This window comes from Anomaloglossus baeobatrachus, assembly GCF_048569485.1.
Source record: "Anomaloglossus baeobatrachus isolate aAnoBae1 chromosome 5 unlocalized genomic scaffold, aAnoBae1.hap1 SUPER_5_unloc_7, whole genome shotgun sequence".
NCBI lineage: Eukaryota > Metazoa > Chordata > Amphibia > Anura > Aromobatidae > Anomaloglossus > Anomaloglossus baeobatrachus.
Window position 1 is genome coordinate 313,192 of NW_027441811.1, and position 24,537 is coordinate 337,728.

The 24,537-nt window shown below is 45.8% G+C and overlaps 1 protein-coding gene across 2 annotated transcripts in view; it reads left to right on the plus strand.

The window, feature by feature from the left end:
* LOC142259314 (uncharacterized) overlaps window positions 1-24,537 on the plus strand; it is an 89,823-nt gene that overhangs the window by 3,547 nt on the left and 61,739 nt on the right. Inside the window, exons 2-3 of one of the 2 annotated variants that reach the window (XM_075331784.1) lie at window positions 15,249-15,363; window positions 17,203-17,411. The gene's annotated coding sequence lies outside the window, so the exon portion shown is untranslated. Of the gene's footprint in view, window positions 1-15,248; window positions 15,364-17,166; window positions 17,412-24,537 lie in introns of those variants that run through there. The other variant, XM_075331785.1, reaches the window with a different exon arrangement.

The following is a 24,537-nucleotide window of genomic DNA, read 5'->3' on the forward strand; positions in this document are numbered from 1 at the left end:
AGTTGCCTTTATACTGAGTTTGTTGCTCTATTGCTTTGTAATTAATGAATTTTTTTTGGGGAGGGTTATAAAGTTTCACTCTTCAGGAAAAAAGTTTATTTTAAAAGGAGATTCTGTTTTTGTGTCATTAATATCTGAAGTTGAAGTAAGTTTTAAATGCATCAGAAATAAGAAACATAAAACAGTAAAGTCTACAGTTTACAATGTAAAAAAATGTATTTTTGTACAAGTTTAATTTGTGATAAATATAATAAAGTTGTATATGTACAATATTTAGTCCTGTTGTTTGTATTAAAATCTGTTTATTTTATTTAAATATTTCTGTGAAAATGTTTATGCCAAATTTATCTTTTAAAGTAAAATTACTAAATTTCGACGAGTGATGGAAATGTTTTTTTTTTTTCTTTTCTTCCCCTTTAATACATTCAGTATGTAGTTATAAAATTGGTCACTGTTAGTTTCCATATTGAAATTTACATTTTAATTACATGCATATGCAGGAAACGTTTGATGCATATGTGTAAAGCCTAAGGTCCTTATAAGAACATGAAGTGGACAAGAAAAATACTTTTGTAACAATGATGTTCACTTTGAAAAGCTGCATGGAGGAAAATATCCTTAAGGCCGGTGTCATGTTTGCCTCTCGAGCGAGTCTCGCGGTGCATTACCTTTCACGGACTCCCTTTCCTTACAGGAGTGTCTGAGCTGCATAGAGATACATGCAACCGACCCGCTCCTGTGAGGAGAGTGCGAGTCCGTGACGGGTGATGCACCGCGAGATACACGCGAGGCAATCGCAAGTGACACCGACCTAAGGACTGTTTCACACGTCAGTGAAAAACAGACGTTTTTCAAAGACGTGTAAAAAAACGCACCTGTCCCGTGTGCTGTGATTCACGGCACACATGGGTTGTCCATTAGAAATCCGCCATGCGTGCTTTGTTATACATGATTGCACATGGACAAACTCACCTCTCCTGTTCCTGCTGTCCGTGGTGCTAAAGAGTCCCGCAATTCAGCATCCGACCACTGTCTCACCTCTACAGCCACTTTCACAGCATATTAAAAATGTTGTTCTTTAAATTTTTTAAAAGCAGATTAATTATATAGTACATTTTAAAATCTACATGGTCAAAATTGTTGGTACCCCTCATTTAAAGTAAAACCCAGAATGGTCACAGAAATAACTTGAACCTAACCAAAAATAATAATCTATGAAAATGAGCAAATGACAGTCGGACATTGCTACTTTTCTGCTTCCACAGAATTATTTTAAAAAATGAAACTCTTGATACACGCCTGGACAGAAATGATCCCGTAACCTAATATTTTGTTGCACAACCTTTTGAGGCATCAAACCATTCCTGTAACTGTTAATGAGACTTCTGCGCCTCTCGACAGGTATTTTGGCCGCTCCTCAAGAGACCTCATAACCACCAGGTCACCAGCCTATGGAAATCCTCTCGGACCATGACAAACATGGATTGAGGGGCTTGTCATTGAGGAACTCCAGATATAATAATTTTCAAATCGGAAGCATTGCTATTAGGGATTATCGAATACCTCAAATATTCGGCTTCGCGTATATTTTCCGAATACCTCGCCACTATTCGATGCGCAATGTAAGTCTATGGGAAGCCCGAATAGAAGTGAATAGTTATTCGGGTTTCCCATTGACTTACATTGTGCATCGAATACTCGTAAATGGTCGACTAGCGTAGAGGTATTTGGAAAATATTTGCAAAGGCGAATAATCGAAGTATTCGATAATTACTATACATCATATCAGCAATGAGCGTAATAAAAGTTAAAGTCCCACTTAGTTAAAAAAAAGTGAGATCTTTTTATAAATATTGTCACTAAATAGGTACATTTATGTAAATAAAGTACCGTATTTTTCGGACCATAAGACGCACTTTTTTCCCCCCCAAATGTTGGGGTAAAGTGGGGGGTGCGTCTTATGGTCTGACTATAAGGCTGCGGGGAATGAGGGTGCCGCGGGTCATCGGCGGCACAAGCAGGCTGTAGCAGCGCCTGCCGTGACCACGTGGGCCCGCTCATTACATATGCACGCCCATCATCTCTCAGCGAAACCGGCGCTGCAGCATCGCGTCTTCCTGTCTGTGCCGGCGGTCAGCTGATCTGGACACTAGCGGCGCGCACCGCGATGACGTCATCGCTGTGCGTGCCGCTAGTATCCACCAGAATCGATCAGCTTACCGCCGGCACACACAGGAAGACGTGATGCTGCAGACACCGGTGACTGCTCCACACAGCGGCGCTGCAGCTGAGCCAGAGATCGGTGCTTCAGGGAGTGAGGAAGGGTAAGTATAAACGTTTATTTTATTTTTTTTTCCTGTGCCACAGGATACACGCCATTTACCAGGATGGGGGCATTTCATGAGCAGGATGGATGGGGGGGGTATATCATGAGCAGGATGGATGGGGGGGTATATCATGAGCAGGATGGATGGGGGGGTATATCAGCAGGATCATATACAAGGCAGGAGGATCCTTATCAGAATGGGGTACCTTAGTAGAGAATTTGGGGACATTACCCCCATAACAGTGTCAGCAGCAGATCCTCGCCCCATAACAGTGTCATGACCATATTTTTTGGTTAAAATTTTATTTTCCTATTTTCCTCCTCTAAAACCAGGGTGCGTCTTATGGTCAGGTGCGTCTTATAGTCCGAAAAATACGGTAGATATATTCAGCAAACATCAGGAACAAGCCGACTATAAAACTAAAAAAATATTTAACCCCTTCAGTGAACAAGGCAAAAATTACATTATACTGTTTACTCAAAGCATCAAACAAAAATTGGACTACAACATGATCGAAAAAACAAGTGTAAATTAAAAGGTATCCTAGAAATGTAATTGTCCTGCAAAAATAAAGATGCCAAACAACTCTATCATGAGAAAAAACTAAATATACAGCTCACAAAAATAATTATTTTGTTATATTCTATATTAGTATATTTTATTGTGCAAAGTCACTAAAAACAATACAAATCCGGTATCCCTGTAATCATGAGAATAAAGCCATCTTCTCACTTGTAACACGCGTGGAACGGTGTGAAAGTCCTGAATTAATGTTTTTGTGGGTTTTTTTTTTATTTATTTGTTCATTCTGCCTACTAAAAATCTTAATATAAAGCAATTAAAAAATGGTATGTGCATGTAAATGTTTACAATAAAAATGTAAACTAGTGCTGCGGAAAACACAATCTTTGACTGTTTTACTAGACAAAGAAAAATGAAAGCTCTCAAAATAGTTTGCAAAAAAGGTTTGGGTTTTTTTTGAAAAGGGGTTCTCACCCAAATCTAAAGACACAATATAAATCTGAAACTGGTGTAATTGCAATGTCTAATCATGTATACCGCACAGTGTACTGTGTAAAAACTAAATAAATAAATTATTGACCACCTGTGGATTTGTTCATTGTTCCTCCCAAAGATCGCAAAAGGGCTCTGCACACATTTATCCTGAACTCAGAGCTGAGCGCTTAAACAGGAGAATCTGTGAAAATCTCTGAAACACGGGCTTCAGACAGAACCCCTGACTGAAAATTCACTATGAGGCAGATGGAGACTGAGCCGCCCCCACGTCAGCAGCCGGGCTGCTCTGATCCGCAGTGGCACGAGGGGCGTCCGGACCCGGGGGTCGCGCGGCCACTCGTATACAGGGGGTATTTACAGGGGATGGTGTATTTAAAGTTCGTGACGCCACCCGTGGTGTGTGGTAAGGTGGAGTACCACCACTGCAGCTGGGAGTACTCGATGGAGTGGGCAGCCAGGTGTTTAACCCCCTCCATGGGTGGGGGAATGCCCCGGGACTCTGTGATGGTGGCGGGACAGACCGTTGGGGGTCACTTGCGTACTCACTCAGGCCATAAAGCGTACACCGACCACTTCGTAAACAAAAATTCTGGACGCTGCTGCCGCTGACTGGGAGCATGTTTGGGTCCTGTTTCTGCTGGTGTTGCCTGATGATCTGTGACCTTTCCCTTGGCACCATGTTCTCTTCTAGTTGGCCCCTATAGCTTGAAACTAATCGGGTCCCGCTCCCCAGTGTGACTGAGGGAGCTTGCTCTCGGGGTTCATGGTTGAGATTTCCTGGACCGGTTTAGTGGAAACTCCCCCTCGTTGCGCTAGTACCCCAATTTTGGAGCGGGTGGAGAGCGGATCTTGAAGGCTCCGTTCTCGTCGGGTGAAATGTCAGGTTGCCTGAAGCTACTCCCTGACCTAGGGTCCACGTACCCCGTCTTGCCCTGGTCCCAGCACGGTAATGGTAAAAGACTGCTGACTGTCCTCCACGACAATACTGTGCCCCTTGTCATGCTGTCCACTGGTGGGTGTGGTGCAGAGTGTTCCTAGGATTTTGATTAGCTGGTTTTGGCAACACCATTGGTTAGGGACCCATAACCAAGGATGAGGTGGATATTGCACCGAAGGGCAGATTGCACAATACCCTGTGACGACCTGATGGGCCAGGGCGTCACATTCCCCCTTCGTTAAATGTAGCTCGTCCTCGAGCTACAGTACATCAGAGGTTATTTATTTTTTTAAAACTGAAGTAGAAAAAAAGAAACATTTTTATTTACACAATACATCCCTCATTAGTGAGGCGGGTTACTTAAACGTTACGGGAAACTTTGTGAGTTAATCTCTCCAACGGTGGAACGCTACCGGTTTCAGTAGTAGAGGAGGCTCAACCTGCCCCGTTGCAGCCTCTTCCTGCAACAGTCCAGTCCCAATGTCCCGAATCCCATTAACTCGCCACCCAAACAACCTGACCCCCTGCAAACCTATTGTGGGTCCGTGACCAGGTTACGGTCATGGGCGTTGTAATAGACGACTGGTGGGCACAGGAGGTGCAACTATTTGCAAAAACACAAGTTCGTATTGGTCACAACCAGTCCTTTGACCATGGTCCATTTTAACTATATATAATTAACAAAGTCCATGTACCGAGTGTACACATTATTGCCAATCTGCTCGCAAATCAGGTACGGTAACTTTCACTCTTTTCATTTAGACCCTGTTGATTAGACACTCATTTTCTAAAAATCTCTACATGAAAAATAACAAACTTAGTAAAATAACAAACGAAACACCGATACCTAGCAATTTCTGTTACAACATTAAACATTACTGGTACCTCTAGCATTCTTCACGATAGCTCCGTGGGGGCTGACCAAAGTTAGCACAGGTTGACCTCAACTCTAGACCCTCATCCCCCCTGGTGGCATGACAATACACCTCTACAGGTTCCTCGCCCTCAGTGTTGGGTGTAGCTGGTAGGACCCTACGTGTGCGTGGCAAGGGTACAGGCGCTACTCTAGGTGCTGGAGTGGGTGCAGTGTCAGTAAGCCTTTTCTGTTCTAGTTCTTCCATGGGTTGTGGGAATGTTAACACAGGGACTATTACTGCTCCATTCTGCATAGGCCAATCTTCCGGAAAGTCACCTAGGATGGTACGGATCATCCTCTTCTTTCCTTCCACCAATTGAGGCTGAGGTTCATCTGCCACCCTTAAGGGTTCTGGGCACTTCTTCAGATGGTCTCGGGATACCGTAGATGTGGTCCTTCCTTGATCCTTGCTGATTAGGCAGGTCTTCTGGTTATCAAAGTTGGATGGCTCTACCACATATAGCTCCTTTTCCCACTGATCATCTAGTTTGTGCAGCTTTCTGTTCCTTTTTAATACAATCTCGCCGCGGGCGAAGGTGGTTGCTTTTGCTTGCTTGTTAAAGTTTCTTTCTTGTCGTTCCCGCGTTTGATTCAAACTCTCTTCAACGGACTTCTGAATCTGTTTGTACTGGATCTGGCGACGCGAGTCCCAATCCGCTCCGGGCACGTGGGTTTCGGGCAATTCGACCTCCGTCTCCAAGTCAATGGGAAGTCTTCCAGGTCTAGGTCTCATCAGATAAGCTGGGGTACACTTGGTGGATCCCACCGGCATGTTGTTATAGATGTCCACAAGGTCTGGTAGTTTTTTTAGGCCACTGGTACCGCTGCTCAAGAGGAAGGGTTTTCAACAGATTGATCACTAGGTGGTTCAACTTCTCACACATCCCATTCGTCTGCACATGATAGGGTGTGGTGCGTATCTTTTTGCACTCGTACAGACTGCAGATCTCATGGAAGATTTCGAATGCAAGGCTTTGATCCGTAAGGACTCGATCGGGGTACCCATGCAGCCTACAGAAGTGTGCCTGGAACGCGGTGCTGGCCGTCAAATCTTTAACGGGTACCACCACCAAGAACCGTGTGCAGTGGTCGACTATCGTGAGTGCATACATATATCCACTCCTACTGGGGGTCAATTTGACATGGTCCAGAGCTACAATCTCCAGGGGCTGCTTGGTGACAATTGGCTAAAGTGGTGCTCGCTCCCAGTAGGGGGCGTCAGCGTCCGGGCTCGGCTCCTTAGCTGGCTCTGGCTTCAGGTGCACTCTTGCGGCCCCAACAGCCGTAGAGATGTCGCGCGGCGGAGGAACCGGTAGCTCTCCAGGCTCTACTTCCGCTTTGTTAAACAGAAGAACCCACTGCTCTGCAGCCGAGGTTGCAGAGTCTGGGTGCTCCACCTCTGAGGACGGGCCCGGTAATGCGGCTGGGTCTGGTCTGGCCGGTGTCAGGGTGACCACTGTCGTGACTGGGTCAAGGGACAGAACCGGGGTTCCCGCAGCTGGAGTTTCATATATAGGAGCTGATGGTACCACTGCCGGGGTGGAAGTAGGTAGCTCGGCGTCCACCGAGGACGGGGTTGGGGGTGGTCCGGATCCCACAGCTGCATTGGCCGGATTAGGGTAATCAACAGGGACTGGGTAACTACTTACCCTCTCTTCACGTAGGATCTCAATCGCACGGGCTCGCACCGCCATCACCAGGGTCCTCATCTCTTCTCTCAAGTGGTCCAGTATAAACAGGAACTGCATCCGCATTCTCCTGCACAGCTGCTCCATCTCTTCTTCGATTCAGGTCGCGGTCCCGGGAACAGCACGTTCCAGGAACGTTATGGCAGAGTACTGGAGTCCCTGCTTCTCTTCCGCTGCTGCTACATGCCGTCACGCCCCCTCGGTTTTCACTCAGCACTCTTCTCGATGCTGTGGCCCTCTGGGAACTTCCGGTTCCGACCTCACACTCAGGACGAAGGGCGGGGCTTCTGCTTTGCGCGCTTTTGCGGGAAAGATGGCGGAGTTGGCAGGAAACTCGCGGTTTTCGGTCTTCAAGGCGCATGTCACCCAGGTAAGTGAGTCCTGCTCATATCCTGTTCGTGACGCCAGGAATTTTGAAGTCCCACTGTTAAAAAAAGACATATACTGAAGTGGATACAATTTGCCAAAAAGAACCTCAACTGGCATAAAGGAAAATGGAGAACCATCTTGTGGACTGATGAAAGTAAAATTGTTCTTTTTTGCTCGAAGGGCCACAGATAGTTTGTCAGCCGACACCCAAACTCTGAGTTAAATCCACAGGACATGATGAAGACAGTGAAGCATGGTGGTGCAAGCATCATGATATGGGCATGTTTCTCTTACTATGATACCGGCCTATTTACCGCATACCAGGGGTCATGGACCAGTTTACATATATCACAATACTTGAAGAGGTCATGCTGCCTTACACTGAAGAGCAAATGCCCTTGAAATGGGTGTTTCAACAAGACAACAACCCTAACCAAAATTTTGTTTCCACTCCAACAAAATGGAGGTTATGGAGCAGCAAGTCCAATACCTGGACCTTAGGGTACATTCACACGACCGTCCCATTTTTGCAGTCTGCAAACAACGGTCCTGTGTTTCAACGGATGCATCCGTGGGACATCCGTGTGACAAGCGCATTCCTTCCGTTCCATTCCATATACGGTCTGTGTGCCTTTTTTTTTTGCGGACCACAAAAACACGGAAGGAGGGTTACATACAGTCTAAAAGTAGAAAGATAGATAGATGAGAAAGACATATAATGTCCCACTCCACTGAATTTTGTAATCTTGCACCCTTTAGTGCCTTTGATGTGGCACTAAAGGGTGTTTAGCCTGGTACGTGGCCAAAAAATAAATAATTAAAAAAATTATGGGGTGCCCCCAAATTGGATCAACAGCCAAGGTAAAGAGGACAGCTGTGGTCTGGTATTCTCAGACTAAGGAGGTCAATGATTATTGGACACACCCCAGCCTAAAAAAAAGCAGGCCGAAGCTGCCTCAGAAGTGGCGTATCCATTAGATGTGCCAATCCTGTTGCTTTGCATCAGCTCATCCTGTTGCCCTGGTGCAGTGGCAAATTGGGTAATATATGGGGTTGATACCAGCTGTATAAGGTCTGCTGGCATCAAGCACAGATTTAAGTGATGTCATGGCATCTATCAGATACCCGACATCACTAACCCAGTCAGTAATGAAAAAAATAAAGGACAAACAAATTTTTATTTGAAAAAACAATTCCCAACACATTCCCTCTTTCACCAATTTATTGAAAGAAAAAACAAATCCGGGTCAGGTGTAATCCAATAAGAGTCTCCTACGACGATCCATACTCACTGTCACAGTCAGTGAAGAACAGAATGTTCCCCATTGACTGGGAGAGCAGTGTATTGACCTGAGCTAACATCATTAGGTCAGGCAGGTCACGGCAGGGCATGGCAAGCGCCGACGTCGTGAGGTTAGCTCAGTTAATTAGCTGCAGTGATGAACTGCGCTGAACCTCTGATGTTAGAGCTCATAACTGAGTTCAATGACCGCAGCGTTGGCATGAAAAGTATGGCGAGCAGCCTGTGATCTCACCGGTACTCACAGCCTCGGGCTGCTCATGAGACTTGAGGTGATATGGCTGCAAGCATGGAACTCAGTGATGACAGCTGACGTCACGAGTTCAACGGACTTCATCAGTACAGGTAATGAACTTTGCTAACCTTGAGACGACAGCGCTTATCGTCCCCTCAACTGCTTACACACTGCTGTGAGCCGTTGCGGGGCTGGCGGGGAGTGTGAGACAGACTGCAGGGGCACCGATAGACGAAAGCCACACAGAAGTACTTCCGTGTATCTTACGGGGATTTTGCAGACCCCTTGACTTGTGTTGTGTCACGGTCCGCATTTGCGGAACAGAATTGGATATATTGCATAGTAATGGAATGGACATACGGACACCAATGTGTATTTTTATCAAACTGATGGCACACAGAAGTACTTCTATATGGCATTCTATCCTACACAAAACACATTGAAAAGATGGTCTTGTCAGTAGGTCGGCAAAAAAAGGAACTGAGCAGGACAAACGGAATAGTGGTCTGAATGAGCCCATGATCCAATAGAACACTTGTGGGGTGACATCAAAAATGGTGTTTCTGAGGCAAAGCCAACAAATGGAAATAGATTATGGGATGTAGTCAAAGCGTTCTGGGCTGGAAAAAGTTGACAGGTGTTAAAAATATACTCTTAAATATATTTTTCTTCAAATACGTAAAAGCGCATGAAAGAAAGAACTCCAAAAATGTAAAAAATAAATGTATTTTATCTATTTAAAAATGGTTGCCAGGGTTCAGTTACAGAAAGGAAAAATAATATACTTCATTAGCTTACGGAAAATAGTTCATTTAGTCCATACTGATCAATAGAAAATCTTCATCCATCTCTCCTTGGATTCTGAATGGCAAGGCAGGGGTGATATACCGTAGGCTTCTCAGCATGTGTTCATCTTGCCGCCTGTAAGCATTCTGGGACAGCTGACGACGTGCAGGAGCCGAAGTAGCCCCCTCCATCGTGTGTTATATGACAACTGTTCAAACCATATAGGGAAATTACTGCTGGACGCATGTCACATGGTGTAATCTCTAGAAACTTCCAAATGATATATATATCCTTCCATGTCAGCACTTATGTATATTCAATATGGATATTTTAATATTTATTCCTTATGAGAACTTTATCAATAAACTATGCCCTCCAACATAAACAGAACTGTGAACATATATGTCCTACTATAAAATATTTGATAACTAGATGTATTAATTTTAATGTTTTTACATCAGGTGCCAGTGACGCACCCATGGGGTCGGGTGCTTACTCGTCACCATGCCACGGTTCTTCTCCTGGGACGCCACGGTGGCCTCGCCCGGCGGTGTCAATAAAGCTTTGGGATGGGGATTATGGGAGTAGTAGTTTGTGAAGCCACCTGTGGTGTGAGGACAGTTATTAGCCACCGCTGCGGGATTGCTTCTCTCTTCTGAGGTGGATGACTACGCAGCTCAGATGGTACAGCTCTCCACAGGCAGAGCTATGCCCCAGGGAGGATGATGGCGGTAGTAGTCTCTGTCGATGCAGGAGCGTGATACTGGAAGTTCCAGCAGAAAATGGATGACACAGATGATGCAGTTCAAGGTCTTTTCTCTCTAGTAGCACACCGCTTTTGGAGCACCGGGCTACGCTGTGATGGGCTTCGCCGATCCCAGATACTTCAGAGGACGAGGCCGGTGTTTCCTTCTGTGCCTCACCTTTAGATGTTTTCCCTCCACCCCAGCTCCTGGGCCGTGAAATGGGTCACGGGTGCCTTCCACACTCCCCGCGTACCCTGGAATTCCCTTTCTTTCCTAAGAACCCGGGTTGAGCCTCCAGCTCCAGACCACGGGCCCCTGTCTGTTCGTGTCTTTGCTTCCTGGCTTGTCTGCTTCTGAGTGTGACCTCACACGGACAGTGTCTGGTGCTGACTGCCTATTGTGTGTTAGATGGCTCCTCGCTTCCCCTGTGGTTGCCTTGACTCCCGGGTCCCAGAACTAGTGGGCATGAGGTCCCATACCTCGCTATGGCTACCCCAGCACCTACCCTAGTCCGGTCCTAGTGGCAGTTCTCCCGTGTATATGTGTTGGTTGAATGTGATGGTGGTTGTTACTGGTGACGAACTCCTCCGTATCCATGATGAATACTGGACCTTAAGTGAAGTGCAGTACACTGTGGTGCCTGAAGCCGCAGGGGCGCCACATCAGAATTTGGTGACTATGCAACATAGATGGGAAGCAGTTCTAAAAAAATGGTTATGTAGCTAAATATTACGTTAGGGATTCACAGTAAATGCCCGGGTTAATAACTGCTGTTAACAAAATAGAATGTATTAACATTCCCGGGATAGAATGTATAAATAGAATATATTAACGCCCGGGATAGTAACTGTCTCTCTGTTTCTCACCCATTCTCTGTCTGTCTCCCCCTCTGATATATCTCTCTGTCTCTCTCTCTCTATCTCTTTGTCTGTCTGTCTCTTTCCCTGTCTGTCTCTGTCTCTTTCTCCGTGTGTCTCAATCTCTGTCCCTGTCTGTTTGTCTATCTATCTCTGTCACTTTCCCTGTTTGTCTCTTTCCCTGTCTGTCTCTTTCCCTCTCTTTCCCTGTCTGTCTGTTTCCCTGTGTCTGTCTGTCTCTTTGTCTGTGTCTGTGTCTTTACCTGTCTGTCTCTTTACCTGTCTGTGTCTGTCTCTGAAACTGTCTTTCTCTTTCCCTCTCTTTCCCTGTCTGTCTCTTTCCCTGTCAGTCTGTCTCTTTGTCTGTGTCTTTGTCTGTCTCTTACCCTGTCTATGTCTGTTTCTTACCCTGTCTGTGTCTGCCTCTTTCCCTGTCTGTGTCTGTCTCTTTCCCTGGCTGCATTGTGACACGCCAACATTCCATATAAAGGCGTGGCTGCGCATTCTTCTGAAGTTCTGGTGCACTGTGGCTCCCAGCTCCATTCGCTTTAATGGAGGCAGGTTTTTTGGCGAATAACTGTAAAGAGCGGGGTTAAAATTTCCCCTCAAAACATAGCCTATGACGCTCTCGAGGTCCAGAAGTGTGAGTGTGGAAAATTTTGTGGCTGTAGCTGCGACGGTGCGGATGCCAATCCCGGATATACATACATACACACATTCAGCTTTATATATTAGATATAGGCTCTTTGGAAGCTGCTAGTGAGTGACCTCATGCGCTCAGCAGAATAACCCTATATGGTTTGGACAGCTGCATATATAACATGCACATGTCGTAGCTGAGCCAGAATCTATCCAGCCCATGCAAGATGAGGTAACACATGCTGTCAGGCCTACAGTATCTAAGGCTTGCCTAACCATTCAGGAACCAAGGAAAGATGAATGAAGATTTCTATTGATTTTGTAAGAATTGGACTATTATTGAACTCTTTACGTAAGCTAAGAAAGAATACTATTTTTTTTCCATTCTGTAACTGAACTGTAACTTTATTTTTTGGCAAACCTTTTACTAAATATAAAATATATCTATTTATTTTTACATTTTTTTAAGTTCGTCTTTCATGCGCCTTATCACGTATTTGAAGAAAAATATATTTAAGGGATATATTTTAACACACTGGTATTTTTTTAACAGCCAATGTTCATTTTTTTATATTTTCTGTAAAGTAGTTAAACAATCTATAAATTTCTCGGTATGTTTTCATTTAGAAGCACAACTGTACCTGGAAGGAGCACATACATTCTAGTGTCTTCAATAGTGAATTAGCTAGAATGTACAGGCTGCAGTCAGGACCTGGAAGGAGCCCGTATATCTGAAATCCTCAGTAATTAGACTGTGAACCCTCGCAGGCAGGGTTCTCTCTCCTCCTGTACCAGTCTGTGTCTTGTAATGTTCATGATTATAGTGCTTGTTTTTATGTATACCCTTTCCACGTGTAAATGGCCATGGAATAAATGGTGCTATAATAATAAATAATAATAATATACACCTGGAAGGAGCCTGTACATTCTAGTTTCTTCAGTAAAGAGTGTATTACAATGTACGGGATGCAGTAAGATCCGGGAAGGAGCCTGTATATCTGAAATCCTCAGTAATATACACCTGGAAGGAGCCTGTACATTCTAGCGTCTTCAGTAGTGAGTCAGCTAGAATGTACGGGCTGCAGTAAGGTCCGGGAAGGAGCCTGTATATCTGAAATCCTCAGTAATATACACCTGGAAGGAGCCCATATATTCTAGTTTCTTCAGTAAAGAGTGTATTACAATGTACGGGCTGCAGTCAGGTCCTGGAAGGAGCCTGTATATCTGAAATCCTCAGTAATATACACCTGGAAGGAGCCTGTACGTTCTAGTGTCTTCAATAGTGAAACAGCTAGAATGTACAGGCTGCAGTCAGGCCCAGGAAGGAGCCCGTACATTCTAGCTTCTTCAGTAGTGAGTCAGCTAGAATGTACAGGCTCCTTCCAGATCATGACTGCAGCCTGTACATTCTAGCTGCTTCACTACTGAAGAAGCTAGAATGTACGGGCTCCTTCCTGGGCATGACTACAGCCTGTACATTCTAGGCTCAACCGCCACACACTAGATATATGGCTGCTCTGTGCTTACAGGACCTGTGATGATGTCACATGGAGGGGAGGAGTCAGGGTCACATGATCAGCTCCTCAGCGTATGCAGGGCTCTGCTGTGCTGGTTGTCATGGTGCTGGATGAGGGGAAGTTTATGTGTGGGGTCAGGAGGGGTTTACAGTGTGGATGTAGCAGAGCCGTGTGTGTACGAGGTGTACGGAGCGGAGCCGTGTGCGTACGAAGTGTACGGAGCAGAGCCGTGTGCGTACGAAGTGTACGGAGCGGAGCTGTGTGTGTATGTGGCGCCCCTGAGTACATCAGGGTTCCACAGAGTACTGCATCCTTACCCAGGGTGCAGGGCCTATGCCCCATGGTTCCAGGTTCCTAAGAAACCAGTGTCACTACCAACAGAACCAGAAATCCCGATCAACACCTCACATCATGACCTGTCAGACACACCAGTGGGTTGGTCTAGCTGGAAAAGGGCCTGTCCACCTAGGGGTCTTCCAGATCAGAGCACAACATAAGTAATAACCTATACTAAAATGGATTTTATTTCTGTCCAACACTGATCACACATTTTTCCACTCCACATTTGTCCTGTTTGTCCCAGGAGTCCCACTTCTAGGGGGAGATCGATTGCCGCCTTTCTCTGCACCATGATAGACATTTGGCTCATAGCGCAATGTCGGGCAAACACCTTCTTTCACAGAAGTAAATCTTGAAGAAAATCCCTCACAATAACTATTGCACGGACGCTGCAAAGATCCACAGATCTGGAATCTTCAGACTGTTAAGCCTGCTTTACACCTTTCAATTGCGTGTGCGATCTCGTATGCGATCGCACGCGCCCCCATTGTTTGTGCGGCTCGTGCAATTTGTTGCATGAGCCGCACATTCGTTCAAAAGCTGTCACACGTACTTACCCGTCCATACGACCTCGATGTGGACGGCGAACATCCACTTCCTGGAGTGGGAAGGACGTTTGGCGTCACATCGATGTCACACGGCAGCCGGCCAATAGAAGCGGAGGGGCGGAGGTGAGCGGGACGTAAACATCCCGCCCACCTCCTTCCTTCCGCATTGCCGGGCGGGAGCCGCAGGATGCAGGTAAGCTGCAGTTCATCGTTCTCGGGGTGTCACACACTGCGATGTGCGCTACCCTGGGTACGATGAACAACCTGACGTTCAATTTTTCAGAAATGAACGACGTGCATGCGATGAACGTTTTTTCGTTCAATCGCAATTGCACGCCGCTGTCACACGCTACAACATACCTTACGATGCCGGATGTGCGTCACTTACGACATGACCCCGCCGACACATCGTAAGATACCTTGTAGCGTGTAAAGCGGCCTTAATCCTGATAAATGTGATTATCAAAGAGAAAATGTTCATTCTAATACGTCATTCAGAGAATTTCAGAATCAGAAAATGAAGAGGAGGAAGGAGAACCAATAAGAAGGATATGAGAAGATCTCCAATACGGAAGAAGAAAAAATGAACTTGACGATGAATGAATTTATGGATATTTTATGAGTGTGTCCTGCTCTGGGGAGACCTCTGGTGAGTCTGAGATCAGAAGGTCACAGCACCTTATTGTTCACAGGTCTACAACTTGATTTGAGTGAATCTACTTTCTTTTAGTGCTGTAGGGGTTAAGGATTCTTTCCAATCTGGCTATCCTTTGTAGCCTTAATCTCAGGTACATCTCTTATGTGACCACTTCCCTTCAATATAAAAAGTCACGTGTCTTGCCATTTGATGCCAGTTATAGAGTCTAATTCTATGCTGACCTCTTTGGAAGGGGCCTGTGTCTGAAAGAAGCTGAGGAGTTGTGATTATTACTGCTGTGGTGTTTAGCTGCATTGGTACAGTTTTATATTGTTTTTGCTTTCTGTGTTTATTTTTCCTTTATCTCCTTTACCTGTTGTGCTACTGCAGTGATGAGACTACTGCTGGCTGTCTCAGTAGCCAGAGTGAATGAGTGCCTAGGCACGTGATAACGACAGGGGGGTGAAGGACCCGTGACATTATGGAGCATAGGGTATAGACACGGGTGAGTTGTCTCTTCTTCCTATCATCAGGGCCTTCCTTTTTTACCATTTCCATTGTTACCCTGGTGTTATGCTGTACGCTCTGGCGTGACATAATGTTGTGGTTTTGATACCAACTGTCTAAAGGCTACTTTACACACTGCGATATCGGTCCCGATATCGCTAGCGTGGGTACCCGCCCCCATCTGTTGCGCGACACGGGCATATCGCTGCCCGTGCCGCACAACATCGCCCACAGCCGTCACACATACTTACCTGTCCGGCGACGTCGCTGTGACCGGCGAACCGCCTCCTTTCTAAGGGGGCGGTCCATGCGGCGTCACAGCGACGTCACTGAAACGTCACTGAACCGCCGCCCAATAGCAGCGGAGGGGCGGAGCTGAGCGGGACGTAACATCCCGCCCACCTCCTTCCTTCCGCATAGCGGCCGGGAGGCAGGTAAGGGAACTTCCTCGTTCCTGCGGCGTCACACGCAGCGATGTGTGCTGCCGCAGGAACGAGGAACAACCTCGTTACTGCTGCAGTAACGAGATTTGAGAATGGACCCCCGTGTCGCCGATTAGCGATTTTGCACGTTTTTGCAACGATGCAAAATCGCTTATCGATGTCACACGCAACGGCATTGCTAATGCAGCCGGATGTGCGTCACGAATTCCGTGACCCCAACGACTCCGCATTAGCGATGTCGTAGCGTGTAAAGCCCGCTTTAACGGTTAAGCAGATCGGAGTCCTGCACAGATGGTTAAAGTTTGTCAGTGGCATTTTTTTGCTGATGATAGAAATGTTTCAAGTCAGACTTAAGGCCGCTTTACACGTAACATCCCGCCCACCTCCTTCCTTCCTCATTGCAGGAGGCAGCAGGTAAGAGGAGGTTCCTCGTTCCTGCGGTGTCACACATAGCGATGTGTGCTGCCGCAGGAGCGACAAACTACATCGTACCTGCAGCAGCAACGATAATTGGGAATAGGGGGGCATGTCACCGATGAGCGATTTTGAACGTTTTTGCGACGATTCAAAATCGCTCATAGGTGTCACGCAATGACATCGCTAAAGCGGCCGGATGTGCGTCACAAATTGCGTGACCCCAACGAGATCGCATGAGCGATGTCGCAGCGTGTAAAGCGGCCTTTACTCTAGTAATAAATTTACGTGTAATTAATTTGAAGGATTCTCCTCTGAACAAAAGACCATTGTAATGCTAAACTAATTGGATGAGGATCGTAATTTGGAAGAATTGGTGGGGGTCATGATGTTAAACCAAAGGTCTCAAACACTCATTATTATGCAGTAACATCTCGCGTACCATCATTAGACATGTTCCAGAATATGATAGAAAAGGATCAGTTGGCTCTGCCCCGTTATGTCTCCTCCAATAAAAATAAAATAGTATATAATTTAACAAGAAATCATTATATTGCCATCTGTAAACTAAAAAATAACAACTATTTGGTTATACGTAAGTCAGACAAGGCGGGATGTATATAGTGCTATTGGATGCCTCTTTATATAAAAAATGAGAATATGACATTTTGGAAAATAATACTACTTACCGTAGATTGCAATCAATCCAGCTGATGTCTGTTCTAAATCGTTATACAATATGTTGGTTGGCGGTTGGTTCTCTTTAAGATTCCTTCCTCAAATGCTTCTATTTTGAGAAATGTAGAATGGATCCATAGTTGTAATCCCTTAGTGTATGGGGTTGGAGAGAATATTCTGAGCTTCCTTATATAGTCATCCATGTTTTGGATGACTATTCCATCCCCCTTGTTGGCTTATAGAGTTACTATATCTGAATCATTGCAAAATAATTTTAGAACATCCTTTTCTTTTCCATGTAGGTTATTTTGGGAGTGTAATATTTCTGATTTTATTGAACTCTTCGAGCACCAAGATGAGGAAAGTGTCCAAAAAATGACCTTCGCTTTCAAGGGAATAAAAGCTCAATTTTGGAAAACATCAATATGTAGTCTTGTGTCATATAGAAATTACAAAATCCATAAAGACTCAACAAGACCCCTATACAGCTGACCCTCTCCTTTGGAAACAGGTAATTAAAGAGAATCCTCTAGCAGGTGTGAAGCCAATCTCAGCTTGAATTTACAAGAATGCAGAAAAGGACAGATTTATGAATGGTAGAGTTAAGAGCAGCAGTTGTACTGAAAAATAGCAGATAAGTTCAAATAATTTGTTTCCCCTTATAGAAAATACAAAGTAAGGTATAATGAACTGTATTGATATAATAGATATGAAAGTCATATGTTCGAATTTGTGATAAAACAGAGAATGCAAAGCATCGTTTCACATCATTGGGTTATGGTCGGGGTCTCACCCAATAGATATGGACCACATAGATGAAAATATCTATGCAATGTCTCCTATCTATGAACAGATAAAATCGTGACAGGAAAGATGCCAGAATATATCCCCCTTGGGACCTCCAGGGATGGAGATATTGTAAAAGTTGGGAATCTTATCATTTTCTAAGATTTAGACACATCCTATCGTTATCTGAAGTCCAGCCTTTTATGAGTCACCAGAGGGGAAGTATGTGGGTGTAACTTGTGTTAATAAAAAGCTGATGCCAATTATGATCCTTGTTCAATGAAAGGAACATTGCTGTGTGGGATTGTTCCACGTTCCTTTGGAGTCCTTCCCTCCAGAAATCTGAAGGAATTTCTGTGACCCAGGTTCATTTATTTTCTTGCTTTATTCCCTTTTATTTTATGTAATTGTATATACTGTATTGTTTTCCCCTTTGCATCATCTTTTGTATATTTTTATAAATACTGCCAACTTTTCAGATTAAATATATAACATTTAATAGCGTATGGCTTTGGGATGTGGTTTATAGATTAACCCCTTCATCCCCCAGCCTGTTTTCACCTTAAAGACCAGGCCACTTTTTGCAATTCTGACCAGTGTCACTTTGACAGGTTATAATTCTGGAAAGCTTCAACAGATCCCAGCAATTCTGACATTGTTTTTTCGAGACATATTGTACTTCATGTCAGTGATAAATTTAGGTCAATATTTTTTGCATTTGTGAAAACTTTGGAAATTTGGCGAAACGTTTGAAAAATTCGCAATTTTCAAAATTTGAAATTTTATGTCCATAAATCTGAGAGATATGTCACACAAAATAGTTACTAAATAACATTTCCCACTTGTCTACGTTACACCAGTGCAATTTTCGAAACAAAGTCTTTTTTCGTTTTGAAGTTAGAAGGGTTCAAAGTTCATCAGCAATTTCTCATTTTTCCAACAAAATGTACAAAAAAAATGTTTACCACATTTGGAATGACTTTGAGAGGCCTAGGTGACAGAAAATACCCAAACGTGACCCCATTCTAAAATCTGTACCCCTCACACTGCTCAAAACTACATCCAAGAAGTTTATTAACCCTTTAGGAGCGTCACAACAACCAAAGCAATGTGGAAGGAAAAAATAAAAATTTTACTTTTTTACACAAAAATGTTACTTTAGCCATAAAATGTAGCATTTTCACAAGGGTATCAGGAAAAAATGCACCATAAAATTGATTGTGCAATTTCTACTGAGTACACAGATACCTCATATGTGGTGGAAATCAATTGTTTGGGCGCACGGCAGGGCTTGGAAGGCAAGGAGCGTCATTTGACTTTTCAAACGCAAAATTGTCTGGAATCATTAGCGGATGTCATGTTGTGTTTGGAGACCCCCTGAGATGCCTAAACAATGGAGCTCCCCACAAGTGACCCCATTTTGGAAACTAGAGCCCTCATGGAATTTATCAAGATGTTTAGTGAACACTTTTAACCCCTGGAGGCTTCACAAAAGGTTAGAATGTTCAGCCGTGAAAATATATATATATATATATATTTCTTTACCACAAAATTGTTATTTCAACTGGGTAGTTTTTTTTCCCACAAGGGTATCAGGAAAAAATGCACCATAAAATGTATTGTGCAATTTCTCCTGAGTACACAGATACTTCATATGTGGTGGAAAGTAATTGTTTGGGCACACGGCAGGGCTCAGAAGAGAAGGAGCGCCATTTCACAGCAAAATTGGTTGGAATTATTAGCGGATGCCATGTTGCGTTTGGAAACCCCCTGAGGTGCCTAAACAATGGAGCTCCCCCACAAGTGACCTCATTTTGGAAACTAGACTCCCCCATGGCATAAATCTAAATGGGTAATGAGCACTTTGAACCCTCACGTGCTTCATACATTGAACCATAAAAACAAAAAAGTACTTTTTTTGCAACAAAAATGTTATTTTAGGCTCAATTTTTTAATTTTTACAGGGGTAACAGGATAAAATGGACAGCAAAATTGTTGGGCAATTTTTCCTGAGTACGCTGATACCTCATATGTGGCAAAAAAAACACTGTTTGGGCGCACGGCAGATCTCCAAAGGGAAGGAGCATCATTTGACTTTTTAAATGGAAAATTAGCTGGAATTGTTAGCCGCACCATGTTGCGTTTGGAGATCCCCCTGATGTGCCGAAAACAGTGGAGCTTCCCCACATGTGACCCAATTTTGGAAACTAGACCCCCCCCATACAAAAAAATTAGTTTGGCGAAATAAAAAATACAGACGTTAGTAAAACAAAATAAAAAATGAGCGCCTGCAATTGACACTAAGGCAAGTGCCACACGTGAGAGCGATGAACGAATCTTGAATCGCATCATCCAGCACAGCAACACACTCCTGTCTGGAAGAGAGCGACCGTGCCGGATGATGCGATGCGAGACTCATGCATCGATCTCATGTGTGGCACTGGGCTGACCCTTAAAATATTCAGTAAAAAATACTGTAGTTGACGATTACTACAGTATAATTTTACTGGCCCTAAACTAAGTTTCTTTGTATTTCCTTCTTAGTTTACAGAAAAAAAATCAGGACGCACGCACGGATGTGCTGCAAAAGGGGGGGGGACTAGGTGAGCTGGAAAAAAGGATGGATGGAGGATGGAAGAGGGCGCAACGGATGCAGGAGTGGCGGAGGATGGGGGGATTGTGGAAGGGGAGTGAGATGTGAGATTGGGGATAGCTACCTTACAGGATGGATGTAGGCGGCAGGATCACAGCAGATGGAGAAGGCAGCAGATGGAGGAGGCAGCAGATCCGAGAGGGGGCAGCAGATGAAGAGGATGGGAGAGCTCGGGCAGCAGATCGGGGAGGGGCGCAGCGGCTGATGGAGTGCAACGGCAGATGCAGGGGGGCAGTGGCAGATGCAGGGGGGGGGGCAGAGGCAGATGCAGGGGGGGCAGTGGCAGATGCAGGTGGGCAGTGGCAGATGCAGGGGGGCAGTGGCAGATGCAGGGGGCAGTGGCAGATGCAGGGGGCTGTGGCAGATGCAGGGGGGCAGTGGCTGATGGGGGACAGTGCGGGAGCAGATGCAGGGGGAACGGCGGCAGATGCGGGGGGGGGCGACGGTAGATGCAGGGGGCAGTAGCTGATGCAGGGGGCAGTGGCAGATGCATGGGGGCAGTGGCTGATGCAGGGGGCAGTGGCAGATGCAAGGGGGCAGTGTCAGATGCAAGGGGGCAGTGGCACATGCAAGAGGGCAGTGGCAGATGCAGGGGGGCAGTGGCAGATGCAGGGGGCAGTGGCTGATGCAGGGGGCAGTGGCAGATGCAAGGGGGCAGTGGCAGATGCAGGGGGCAGTGGCAGATGCAGGGGGTAGTGGCAGATGCAGGGGGCTGTGGCAGATGCAGGGGGGCAGTGGCTGATGGGGGACAGTGCGGGAGCAGATGCAGGGGGAACGGCGGCAGATGCGGGGGGGGCGACAGTAGATGCAGGGGGCAGTAGCTGATGCAGGGGGCAGTGACAGATGCAGGGGGGCAGTGGCTGATGCAGGGGGCAGTGGCAGATGCAAGGGGGCAGTGTCAGATGCAAGGGGGCAGTGGCACATGCAAGGGGGCAGTGGCAGATGCAGGGGGGCAGTGGCAGATGCAGGGGGCAGTGGCTGATGCAGGGGGCAGTGGCAGATGCAAGGGGGCAGTGGCAGATGCAGGGGGGCAGTGGCTGATGGGGGACAGTGCGGGAGCAGATACAGGGGGAACAGCGGCAGATGCAGGGGGGGGGCGACGGTAGATGCAGGGGTGGCGATGGCAGATGCAGGGGTGGCGGAGGCAGATGCAGGTGGGGCGACAGCAGATGCATGGGGGGCGACGGCAGATGCAGGGGGGGCAGCAGAAGGAGCAGTGCAGCGGCGATGCAGGGGCGGAGCAGAGCAGGGGCGGAGGAGAGCAGCGGCGAAGGAGATGGAAGGCGGCGAATGATCTGGGGCAGTGGCTGCAGCGGTGGATGATCGGGAACAGCAGTGGATCGGGGGCAGTGACTTACCGATAGTCACCCACCCTCAGGGATCGTTCTCCTCAGCTTCCACAGATGGGCAAGCTGAGGAGAGCGATCACCTACAGATCTCCGACCCCAGATCCACGGTGATTAGAGAGATCGGTCACAAGGCCGATCTCTCCAATCAGAGCTGGGGGAGGGTGCAGCAAAGGTCACCCAGCTCCAGCCAATGATCAGTGCTACAGCTGCAGTGATCATAGCTGGATTTCAATGATTCAGTCATTTTCAATGGCTGAAACATTACACTGGCTGTGATTGGCTGTGCGGCGTTTGTCAGCCAATCACAACCTCCATAGGTCCAGGGAGGAGACACCACCCCTCCTGAGGTCAGGTACAGGTCCTTTCCTTCCCGAATATATATATCCGGCATGGGGCTTTAAGTACCAGGGCACCATGACGGATGTATCCGTCAAAGGTCGTGAAGGGGTTAAGAGGAATAAAGCTACCTCAAACGGGTGTCCAATCGACCTTGATAAGCAGAGACTGATTCCAGCGATGTGTCACTTCCTTGGCTGCTTGCTGAAGTTTTTATAAAAATCATTTTTATCTGCTTAAAATCTACCATTTCTCAAAATGCTGCTGTGTATAACCCCACTCACACCACTGATTGGCAGCTGTCTACAATGAGCATAGACAGGAAGCTGCCAATCAGGGGTGGGGGCAGGGTTATACAGAGCTTATGGAGATAGTCCTTAGGTGTCCGGCAATAGAAGGTCACAGCGTTTCGCTGCGCAACATGGTTCCTAACTTTCTATTGTTGCTGCTGTCAGTATTCAGTGTACTAGGTAGCTCCTCTGTTGGGTTTTTATTCTTTTCCCTTTAGGACCCAAGGGAGCTCCTTTTCCTTCAGCTGCTAATCATCTGTATTTCCCCTTAAATACTCATTTTCTCTGGACTTGTGCCTTACATTATCCTGATGTTTAATTAAGGGGCAAACATTTAGTGACAGAATCCCATTAAATTCACAAAACCCCAGCATAGGTATCATAAATGTTACTTGCTCTTCACAAAGAGATAGCTCTCTTTCAGTTCTGGTCTCTTCTACACCCATATTATAAACTGTAATAAAGGTTTGTGGGCAGAGACGAGCGAATCTAAATAGTAAAGTTCAGTGTTTATATCAAACGCTGATTTTATAGAAAAATCAGTGTTAGAATTCAGAGTTTTGGTGCTTTATGTATCCTAACTACTCGATCTAGCATCGGTGTGCTCGGGTACGCTCGGTGTTCGGCCCAGTGCGAGCCGCTTGCAGTGGTTGAACGGCTTTCACTGGGGGTAAAAACATCGTTATAGAATGTAGTGTGTAAAAGGGAAAAATCCGCCCTCCCTTCCCCGGAAATACTGTTTATAGCCGGTTGCATGTGGGCGAAAACTCAAACTGCCCAATGAATGAATTCTAATGGGGTTCAGGTCAAGTCCAGGTCCCGAACTGAACCTTATCTAAAGTCTGGCTGAAAAAGCCGAACCCAAACTTCAACGGGTCCGCTCATCTCTATTTGTGGGTAGCCCCACAACAAAAATAATCACTTGGATAGCAAACATATAAAATCCTTTTGTTTTTTGTCCATTATTACAATGATCCTTTGAAAAGGAACCATTTTTATAACATAAGGGGCCTATTTTATGCGGAGGCCACTCCTGATTGATGAAGTGGTGAATGCCTCTTCATGAATCTGGAGTGTGCCTCCTTGTGCTATGCTAGAAATATTACTCCCATCAGGGACTGGAGTGGGATTTCTGGCATAGGGGTACAGCTCGTCATGAATTAAAGGAGCTTTGCTATCACGCCCCATCCCACCCAAGCTCTGCCAATTTTGTAGTGAAAATGCCAAAGGCCACCAAAATTTCGCATGAATCTGAATTGATCCAAATTTTTTAGACTTTTCAAAGCTTGTATGACAATTTTTTTGGCATACAAGCTTTGATAATTTGAGACCAGAGCATCTTAACTAGAGATGAGCGAGCACCGTAATATTCGTAATCGCTACACTCGTAACGAGTCGTAAATTTGTTCCGAATAGCGAGTACAATGCAAGTCAATTAGAAAAGCGAGTAATTTTCTGCTGGACCCAAGAAAGAGGTCTGGGGACCTGAGTTAAAGGCTGAAATGGATGGGGAAGGGATGAAAGTGAATGGGGAGAGCCTGGAGCATGCATTTCTGACTCACATATGGATTCTGATAATGAGGATGTGACAGTATTACGCCACTTAGTCTCTCTCGCTGTCTCTCCGCTTCATACTCACCGATCACAGGTGCCGCGCGGCTGTCACACTGCACCTGCTGCCTCTCTTCTTCCCTACCCGCTTATTAGCCTCATCACATAATCACTGCACCCGCTCATTAGCCTAATTACATATTTACTTCTTCACCCTGTGATTGGTTGCAGTCAGACCCACCCCCAAGCTGAGTGACAGCTGTCAGACTGCGAGCAATCACAGCCGCCGGTGGGCGGGTCTATATCGTACAGTAAAAAAAAAACGTAAAAAGCCGGTGTGCGTTCCCCCCAGTTTTGATGCCAAGATAAAGCCTCGCAGCTGAGGGTTGGTATTCTCAAGCTAGGAAGACCCATAATAATAATAATAAGTTTCATTTCTAGTGCGCCAACATTTTCCGCAGCGCTTAACAATTAAGAGGGGACATGTACAGACAATATGAGACAATACAAAATAACAAAATTAAGATACCAGGAGGAGTGAGGGCCCTGCTCGTAAGCTTACAGTCTATGAGGAAATAGGGGAGACACAAAAGGTGAATGGGGGGGGGAGAATAGCTTGTCATATATGGTCCAGCCATCGATTTAATAGGGTATTCAAAAGCAGTTGCATGA